At 36.3% G+C, this 10918-nt stretch overlaps 1 pseudogene; it reads left to right on the forward strand.

Moving 5' to 3' along the window:
• The first annotated feature begins 658 nt into the window (after positions 1 to 658).
• On the forward strand, positions 659 to 1263 carry LOC100734185 (ATP synthase F(0) complex subunit C2, mitochondrial-like; annotated as a pseudogene).
• Positions 1264 to 10918: the final 9655 nt, after the last annotated feature.

Below are 10918 nucleotides of genomic sequence, written 5' to 3' on the forward strand. Positions count from 1 at the left end.
GTACAACCTTATTTCTTTTCTTGGATGTCACATTACAGTGACAGGAGACACAGGAAATACATTTTACAGAGTGCTTTGCCAACATTAGAATCCACCCAGCTGATGCCAGAAGGTTGGAAAGGTCAAAGACAAGAATAAACTATTGTTCTTTGTCCAGTGAGGAAACCTTACAGGCTTCAAGAGGTGTGATGTTTTGCAGTTCTGGTTAACCAGGGAACTGGTTTGGTGACCTAAGATCCCTGAAGAAAGTTTCCTGTGATTCTTGAAAATTACTAAGCCTTTCATAGGTGCTGATGAAACTGAGTAATAGTGAGTGGTCTCCATGGACACGCATGTCCAGTCCTTTGTATGTATCTCTAAATCACCTACTTCACTGTATTATTTTTCTTCCTGCTTGCAATACCAGATAGCTTTTTTTCAATTTTTCTGAACTCTGATACCATGAAATTTATTAAATTAATCCTGAAAATTCAAAATTTAGCAATGCTGCATGATTTAGTGTAAGCATTTTCAGTGAAAATTTGTTAGGTTGAGTTTTTTCTCTCAGAAAAACCTTTAAAGAGGCTTCCCAGGGTGAGAAATAGAAAATGATTAATTTGTTTCCTTCTTTCTCTTCCCTTTCCTTCCTTGTTTTTGGTGCTAGAAGACAAAGTTTTTTTTTTTTTTTTAAGTTTTAATTAAATATTTGAGCTAGAGTGACTAATGAGATGTCACCTTTAAAGGACTTAGCTCCTGGCACTGGGAGCAGCTCTCCTGCCGAGGTCCCTCACCCCTGAAAATGTCCATGTGCTCTAGCTTTGTCTCTACCCATCCTTGGTGAGGAGCACCTTCCAGCTGCTGAGCCAACCTCTATCTGCAGGAGTGCTGGATATACCAAAGACGCCAACAGATGAAAGCCTCAGTAGCTTTGCAGTCCCTCAGCCCCTGACCTCACTTGTTCCTAGCCCTAGCTTCCAAACCAGCATCATTTCAAGAGACATCGACACAGCAGCCACGTTCATTGGAGCTGGGCTGCCACAGTTGGGGTGGCCGGCTCTGGGGCTGGGATTGGGATTGTCTTTGGAAGCCTCATCATTGGTTATGCCAGGAACTCTTCATTGAAGCAGCAGCTCTTTTGCTATGCCATGCTGGGCTCTGTCCTTTCAGAGGCCACAGGGCTCTTCTGCCTGATGATGGCCTTCCTCATCCTCTTCACCACGTACAGAAGCCATCTCCATCTCACATAGTCCCTTCTCTCGTGTCTTGTCTGCTCTCTGTGTTCCTTCCCATATACTCCTCTAGGCTGCCTGGGGAAAGTGACTGGCTCAGGGTTTGACAGAGGAAAATAAATTAATAAAAAAAAAAAAAAAAAAAGGACTTTCCACCTGAACATTGAAAGGTGATGCATTATAATTCAAAAATTCAAGGATCATTTCAAAGCATTGCAAGCAATAAAGGATGATTACTCTGTGTTATATAAATGAGCATAGGTTTTATGTAAATAAAAAAAAATGCAGGTTTGTGTTGTGTAGCACAAACATGTAACTTTCCCTGTCTAGCTCCCTATCCCACTCCTCACTTCTTATCACTATATTGATATTTGCCATTAGTTAAAATGATGATGTTTTTGTTAATAATTCACATTTATTAAGTAAATATTGGCCAGACCCTATGACAAACACTTCACATCTGTTTTTAATCCAATCCTCACCACAGTCTTATTGCCTCCATTTTACAGACTGGAAAGGTGAGACTTCAGAGAATCAAGTGTTTTTCCCATACAGATGATTCATATAGAGTAGTGAGTCTGTGCTCACAGGTATGCCACTTACCCATTTGGCTACTGTATTCATGCTTTTGGAGAAAGCCCTGGTGTTTTTGAGGCTTTGGAGAAATCCAGATTTAAGAATCTCCCTTTTTTTTCCTTCTCTCTATAAATACCTTTGTGAAAATAAACTCATGCCCAGGACCTAAATTAAACTAAAGTGGCAAAGGAAATGAGGACAGTTACCTAAAATAAAATCTACTTTCTGCTTTAGGGATAGTGGATTTTTATGGGGCTCTTTTGCTTCTCAGGAGGAACTTTGAATTTATTTCCTGAAGGTAGAAACTTTATTCTACTAGTTTAAGAGTAGGTGGAACTAACCAGAAAAAGGAAATTCTCTGTATATATAGGAAGACTTTTACAGATATCTTGATATTTGAAGTAACCCGAAAGCATTTATTTGCCTTTCCGTTACATTTTTTTCTCAAGTGATACGAATCCTTGGATGGTTGAAGTGGGAACCGGCATGCAAGTCCTTTGAAGTTTCAGCCTTTGGAACTCCAACAGGAAGGTGGAGAAGATTAATAACTGTCAGCAGACTGACACAGCACGTGTTACCCTGGGCTGCAGTTTGATCTGCACTAAACACATCTCCAGAGGACTGCTATGTACCCTTCTTAGATAACTCTTAAAAATTCCTTCCTTCCTTCAGAGACAGGTACATGCTGGGTGCCTCATTCCGTGTTCTCATAGTTTCCTATCAAGCTACGTGGCACTCTCCAAAACTGTGAGCAATTCTATTCATTTTATATTCATCTTCCTTTTTGATCTGGAAATTATCATATACTGCACACTATAGAAGTTGGCTTGGCTTTAATGTCTGTAGATTTATGATCAAAGACTGTAGTAACTTGAATAAATACAAAGCATACTTTACCTGGGACATAAACTAGTGAACTGAATATTCTACTTTAGAATGTGGAGAGGCATATCCTTGAAAAGAAAAAAAGAAACCTCAGGTCTGGCATAGGTTTTTTCAATAACACTAATGCTGTTGGTAAATAAATATTTAGACTAAGAGATGCCGAAGCATTGGCTTAAAATCAAAGTTTGTTGGGTAATACTGATGTAGTTTTAATTACAGTGCAAAAACCAATAATTTTAAACTTGGAATCAATCTAATAGTCAAATACAAATAGCGTTGTATCTCCTGACCTTACACATGAAGAAGTAGGTAGTCAGAGTTACACAGCTTTTAGTTTTGAAGCTGTTTCTCACCAACAGCAATGTACTTTTCAATAAAAGTTTTATAAATGTACACCAGCCAGTGAGTGTCCTCTGTTGGAAGCGATGGAAAAAGATTTTGGGTAACTTCAACAGAAGTGAAATGTAAGAAACATTTTTAGAACATATGAAATAAAATGATAGTGAATCGGGCTTTACTTGGCTTAACCAAGAGGCTGCCTTGGGTCAAAACTCCACAATCCTCTAACTGCAATCAGCTCTCATTTAGAATGGAATATGACAGTGACCGTGAGGGATGCTGGACACTGAGTTGGTTCAGAATACCAGTTCTTTGAAAGGTCTGGATGAATTCTTTAATCCAAGGTCCAGTTATGTGAGTGATAGGCCACAGATCACTTTAGTGAAACAAATGATTAGTGCTTGAGCTAACGTACTAAATCATGAATCTCTGAGATATGTGTTTGTGTTGATATTAATTTAAATTTTATTATTCCCTCATTTGATTAGCATCCCTAGCATCTATTGTTCCACACCAGTTATCGTGAATTTACAGATGTAATTATCAAGGCTCGGAAGTTCCTTCAGCCAGAAGCTTTTTTTTCTTGGAACCATTGATATTTGCTCTAATTGGAAGTCTGGATATGATGAAGAATGTAACATCTTTGCATATGAAGGAAATTAAATATTTAAATATTTTCTTAAGCAATAGATTTTCAATGATACTGGATATATCTATCATTGCTAGTAATAACTACCATAACAGAATAAGTTTCAATTATCTTCTTCTCTAAACTTTCTAGACATTCTGTCCTACCATCTTTAATTTCTAGTATTTTGAATTGCTAGATTTTTATTTCCCTTCAAAATTACCATTTCTATAAAAAGCTACCTTATACAATTTATTCCCAAATAACAATTTCTCCACCAAATGTGGCTTTTACTTTCTCCTCAGTAATAATACGGATCTTGGAGAAATTAAGCAGAAATTAGTTTCCTGAATACATAAGAATTATTTCAAATATTCATAGAGAACAAGTCTCAGAAAATAAGAAAGCATCAAACATTTAAGTGTCAAGGAACACAGCCAAGGTAATTCTAAGAATATCACTGTAGGGGTCTCTGCAAGACTCTTATTACTGATTCACTGAAGTCAACTGTTCCTGCAACTTGGCCAGTTTTCTGAGGATTTATAATGTCAAAATTGAAATGATAAGGTCAAAATTGAAACATTTCATTGGTCAGTATCATGACCTGGCAGTTAAAAGTGGCTGGAGTCAGGGCCAGATGCACATTTCAGTCTCTGCTGTAGGTTGGATCAGAGGATTTCTTCCCAAATGGATGAATGTAGGAAACTATGTAGAAAAAGTCAAATTTCCATGACAAAAACACTCAAGAAATAAATTTGGTAGAATAAGCAATTCTTCATTAGGGAAAATTAATTTATGAATTATCATTAATATGTTCAATAAAACTAAAGTATTGCTAACTTCTTTGAAGTCTGAGATTGTGTGTGGCTAAATTCATATGGTGAAATATTTTAAATTTCAAAAGAGTATTTCTGGTTTTAATGTCAAATAAAGTGGGTCAGACTTGTTCTCAAAGTAGTCAGTGTTAATAGTTTGGTACAATTTTCTGTATCAAGATAATGTTTTAGAAGCTTCACTGATCAAATAATTTCAAAATTATAAAGAAAATCCTCCATCAATTCTGTTAATTTAATTGTCATTGATCATAATTTAAAAGTGTTTATGAGCCAGGTGTGGTGGCATACACCTGAAATTCCAGCATTCGGGAGGCTGAGGCAAGAGGATTGTTGAAAGTTTGAGACCAGCTTGGGATACAAAGTAAATTCAAGACAAGCCTGAACTGCGTAGGGAGATCCTGTCTTTAAAGACAATAAGTAAATAAATAAATCTATAAAATATAATGATGCTATGAATTGAAAGATAGTAGCTAAGCCAACTATTTGTGTGGGGCTTTTTTTATTTGTGGTAAAAGCAAGGAACATGAGATGTTCCATCTTAACACACATCTTTAAGAGCACAGTATCATATTATCAAAAATAGGCACAGGGTTGTGCAGAAATTCTCTAATTCCTATATTGCAAGTTCCTAAAAATAGCTTAAACAAATAAAAGTGTTTCTTATGGTATCCATGCAGGGATAGTCAACATATTTTAATAGGAGACATTCACAGAACCCACCATTTATGTGAATTTAAGTATCTCTAAACTAAAGTTTAAAACTCATTTTCATTGCCATTTGCCATGTCCTCAGTTTCAAAGGTTAGAAAAATGACATAGACCATGCTGCAACCTTTCACGTGTTTCATTTTCTATATGTAATGAAATATAAAAACTGCAAGACAGTTTAAATGAACTCTGTGGAACCGAGGGGCTGTGTGAAATCTCATCACACCACCCGACAGTCTCTTAACGAAGAGAAATATATGCGTGAACAACACAGCTGAGTTTTGACATGGGAATTGACAGACACGTAGCAATGGAGAAGTAGGAAAACTTAAAAGTGAGATGTAATTTAATTTTGATGGACTCTCAGAGAATAGCACAAGATTAATTACTGACTCTCAGACATTTTAGTGGTTTTCCAAGTATTTCAGCTGATGCCTGAATACAAATTTTAAACAACTCAGTAAATATTCACTATTATCTAACCATGTTTGTGATAAAGACAATATTCAAATCATAAAGACATATCTAGCATTATATAACTCAGCTATCATTTTATTCATTCTATATTCTCTTCTAGATATTACAATTAGCATTTTAATTACTTACTGCCTGGACCTACTGAATACATAATAGTGAGCTATAAACCTGGGTGATTAATTCAGCTACCATACAATGATTTAAAATAATCATTTGGTAAATGTGTCCCAGATGATCATATTGGAGGTAATTTGATGCAGCCAGGCAGCTCTGTAACTTATCTCCACCTGCCATATTGCCACTTTCTCATCCTGCATCAGTCACAAATGCCAAAACGAAGCATGCCAAAATGAGGTGCTGTTACAGCTGCTATGGTGTAGATGACATCTCCTATTCAGTTATAGAGCATTTTGCTTCATTAGACACCGAGGAGCACCTTAAACACAGAACAACTATGTGTAGGGTCTTTATTTCCCACAGTGGTATAGATGCCAGAAAGCAAGGAAAAAAATCATTAAGAACAAAGCATCTTATGTCTTCTTTTGCAGTATATCTTTTTTGATTTTGTTTTTGTTCGGTGTTTTTGAGACAGTGTTTCATTACACAGTTCAGGCTGGCTTTGAACTCTCAGCAATCCTCCTGCCTCAGCCGCTCAAATGTTAAGTTCACATGCATGCTCCACCACAGTCAGCCTGCAGTGTATTCTTGGAAGTTAGAAGTAAGTCACACAGAAGATGCCATCGAGAAAACATGGAGAAACATGCTCACCTCATTCTACTAATTATTTTCCATATTTATGGTGTACATGAAGCTTCAAAGTGCTTTGCTTTAATAATCTAGTGAGGGTAGGCAGACCATAAACAGACAAAAATAACTTTAAAATATTAGAGAGAGGTCATTTGCAATGGAGCAAATAAATCAGGATGGTTGTTAGATATATTGCACGTGTTCCTTTAAATAGAATGGCCAGGTAGGACTTGTCACGAAGATGGCATTTAAATCAAGACATCCAAGAAGAGATGGATCAAATTGTACAGATAACATAATTAATTTATTAAGAAATTATTAATAAGGGAATGAATAACTGAGTCTGAATGACTGGAGGTGAAGTACACAAAATGCTTTAGTGTAAACATCACAGAAATTATTAATACAATAACTATAATACTGTTCGTGATTTGATAGAAGCATTCAGTTTACAATGTGAAGTGGGTTTCAGACAGTGACTGGAAACTATTAATTAAATAACAATAAGAGACTGGAATAGAAATTGTGAAACAGTAATGTAACATAATTTCAGTGTGTTAAAATTTATGACGAAAGTACAGTGCTGTAAGTTAAATAAGCAGAAGGGCAACCATTTTTAAAGGTAGTGATTTATAATAGTCTGAAACAAGCATGCAGTATAATATTAGATCACAAGTCTTCATCAATAAAAATCTATCACTAGAATTTTTAGAGAAAATTTTGTTAGCTAGAGCAAGGAATACGTAACTGTGAAAAATCAGAAATCTGCATATAGAAGGCTATACCTTGGGAAAAAGTGGATCATCATTTAGAGTTTATTGGCCAAAGCACATAAATTAAGATGTTCATAATACATCTCTTTATCAAGAGATACTCTAAAGTTATATAAATAAGCATTTCCTCAATTTTCTTGTTTTCAAGACATTTTGAATTTAAAAGTTAATGTAGTATAAAAATTCAAATTCTGATTTGATTATATGGACTCACATTAATTGACTCATACTCATTAAGTAAATTACAGAATATGTCAAGTCATATGAGTAGTGGATAATTGATTGGTTAAAAACTCAGAATGTTCTAGTGATTTCCTTACTTTTCTAAAACTTGAAGGCATTTAAATAGCTCATAATGGTTCTTTTTAGATTCATTTTATTTTTATTATTATCTACAGAATGTCTTGTAATATAGTTACCATTGTTGGTACAAGTCCCTCAGCATCATTAAATTAAAACTTCAATTTTTTAAACTTCAATTTTTTTAAAGTTGTAATCACATTGAATACAGTAAACCTAAAGCTTAATTAACTTGAAAATAGAGTAGCTGATAAAAATCTTTATCATTAACTTTAGTACTGAGAAATGGTATAAAAAGTATATTCTTGCATGTCAATGAACAGATACTTTAGCAGAGAAATATCTTTTCTGCCTTAGCAAATTAAAGTCACTATAAACATTTCACAAATTCAGTCCTCTAAAAACTGCAGCAGTGGCTTCTGTTCCCCTAGCAGTCCCAGAATCTGTACAAACCATCAAGGAGAAAGAGTTCTACAAAACTAGGAAGCAAGGAAGTTCTGGAGACATTATAAACATAACCAAAATTCTGTGCATGATACCTGGGGAGTGTGAAGGAGAAGCCTCTGGGTGTAGCACATCATGGAATGAATGATGGGCAATTCTGATTGTAAATAGTAGACATTAATAGGAAATAATCCATCTCAGAAGGAAAGATTCCTACACAGTGTGGGAACTTGAAAATTTAATTAAAAATTCTCAAAGTAAGTGCTTATATATATGTGTATAATTTGCTCTGGAAGTCCTGTCTTATAATGTCTTTAGTTGGACTGCTTTGGTGGCTTTGATGTCCCGAATCTAAAGTTTAACTTTCATGTTTATTTTGACTTTGAGCAAAAGCTACAGTCACACGGTGTCAAAAGGACACTCATGAAAGGGGACTTTCAGAACAACTTCAGAAACTGGCAAAAACAATGTTAAAAGTATATTTGAAGGGAAGAAGAACATTTTGAGGGAGATTAATGGCAACGTGTCTTTTTCACATACTAATTTAAAAAAAAAATACAACATTAACCATAGTTTTCCATCATACTACATATACTCCAGAGTAAAGTAGTTTTATATAAAGAAGGCACAATTTTAGGACAGTAGAATGATCAGGCATTCAAAAGGTAGAAGGCATAACACTTTACAAAACATATGAAAATGGAAATAAGTAGGATCAAATTAGATTATATATAAAAATTTAGGAGAAAAACACAATTTACAAATATGTCCAAAATGTGTAGCTCAGTTTTGAATTATTTTTGGTTTGTTTTTTGTTCTTTGCACATTTGTAGAGAGCAGAGATTGAAAGAAGGAAAGTAAAACAGAATATGAGTAAAGATGGCGGATAGATAACAGCAGGCTACAGAGGCTCCCTGAGACAGTTAACTTAGAATTCAACATAATACAGCTTGGGAGCCCTGAACAGAGAGAGACAATTCTCTCATCCCAAGAAGAAACTAAGGTGAGAAGAATCAATCAAACATACAGTTCTGGGGCTACTACTGGAACAGCTAAAGGTTCAGTGCTCCCGCTGCAGCGCCCACGGTGGTGAGCTGAAATCCTGCTGCTTCGATTCACTGGAAACACACTCACACTGAAGTTGGGAGTCGGTGAGCCGAACAGAGAGCTGAGCTAGTGAAGAACCTGCATCGACTTGTGGTGAGTGATGGGAATAAAACCATTCCACAGAGAAGGGGGCTCCAATAGATGACATTCTGGGACGGGCAGTATTGGCAGCAACAAGGGGCAGCAGTGACTTCTGTCAGTTGTTCCCTTCCCAAATGGGATTGGTGGAGTCAACTTGGCCTGGGTCACATGACCTGGATGAGACCCAATAGGTTATCTGAAATCAATTTCCCACAGTGGCAGCACACACTAACACAGTGAAGGCCTCAGCAGATTGACTGATCTGGAGGGGAGGGGCCAAAATATGCTGCCCCTGTTTGCAGCTCACTAGCACACTGCCATAGGAAGGGTTACCTAGCCAGCATGCTTCAGAAGAATTGTAACCAACAAAGAAACTGGGGCCTCCGGGAAGAAACAAAAAAGATGGGAAGAGGAAGCAATAACAAAAAGTTCCCAGGTCCCAACCCTGAGAACATTGACCCAGGATAGGTAAATACAAAGGAGAATGAGGACAGTAAACATGCAATATCAGACACGGCACCAGTGGACATAAAGAGATATCTTCGGGACATCATAGACGAGTTCAAAAGGGAAATATTTAGGCAAGTAAAGCAAGATATAAGAAGATTAATAACAGAGATGCTAAGCACCCCTCAAGAAGACACAGAATGGAGGTACTCAAACAAAGGAGAGAACCATTTGATGAAGAAGATAAAGAAAATATAGAGTACATGAAGCAGATTCAAAGAGACTACCAGGAAATTAAAAACTCTATGGAAAGATGGCAAAACTGCTTGAAAGAAACTAAGGATAGGTTATCCAAACTGGAGGATAGGTTTGCAATGTGGGTTTATGAAAGGAAAAAACTTTTTAAAAATAAAAAGGAAACAAGCAATAACAATACAAAGGCTAGAAGATGACTAGAGGATCTATAACTTGAGAATAAAGAACGTGAATGAAGAAGCAGGGGTACAAACAAAGGAACTACAAAGGCTATTCATAGAAATAATTAAGGAAAACTTCCCAAACATAGGAAAAGGAAATGACATTCTGATTTATGAGGCATACAGAATGCCAATCATCTACAACCAAAACAGAGATACACCCAGGCATATAATAATCAAGATCCCAGAAATTCAATATAAGAACAGAATACTAAAAGCTGATAGAGATGAGAAACAGAAAACCTATAAAAGAAGGCCCATCAGAATAACAGCAGACTTCTCGACTTAGGCCATCAAGTCAAGCAGAGCCTGGAGCGAAATATTCCAAGCCCTGAGAGAAAATAACCTCCAGCCCAGATTGATATACCCTGAAAAACTGTCTCTAGAAATTAATGGAGAAACAGGATGCTTCCAAGACAAAGAGGAACTTGGAAAATTTGCAACCACCAATCCAACTCTACAGAGAACACTTCAGGGCATTCTAGAGAGAGAGAGAAATAGTAGGATTCCAGGAACAGTGGCAAGAGAGGCCTCAATGAATGGAGCAGAAAACAGAATGAAGAAGACAAGCAGACAACTCATGGAAAAAAAAATAGCATAACAGAAACGAGGCAGAGAAGGTTGGTTATTATCTCTAATAGATGGCCTTGATACACTAAAATTTAAAAAGAACCACATGTGGAGTAGATCAGGAGGTAGGGTCCACCGAGATGCTATTTGTAAGATATATAATTAACATGAAAAAGAGTTCATGGACTGAAAAATATGAGAATCAGAGAGTAATAGGGGCAATTAGACAATTTGTGGATAGGTTGGAAAGACAGGCTTTGATAGGTAAAGGAATACAATTAGAAACCAAAAAGTCCAGGAGAGAAAAGGTTCGGAA

This window comes from Cavia porcellus, unplaced genomic scaffold, assembly GCF_034190915.1.
Source record: "Cavia porcellus strain 051 isolate PalLab524CR breed Dunkin Hartley unplaced genomic scaffold, mCavPor4.1 scaffold_8, whole genome shotgun sequence".
Classification (NCBI taxonomy): Eukaryota; Metazoa; Chordata; class Mammalia; order Rodentia; family Caviidae; genus Cavia; species Cavia porcellus.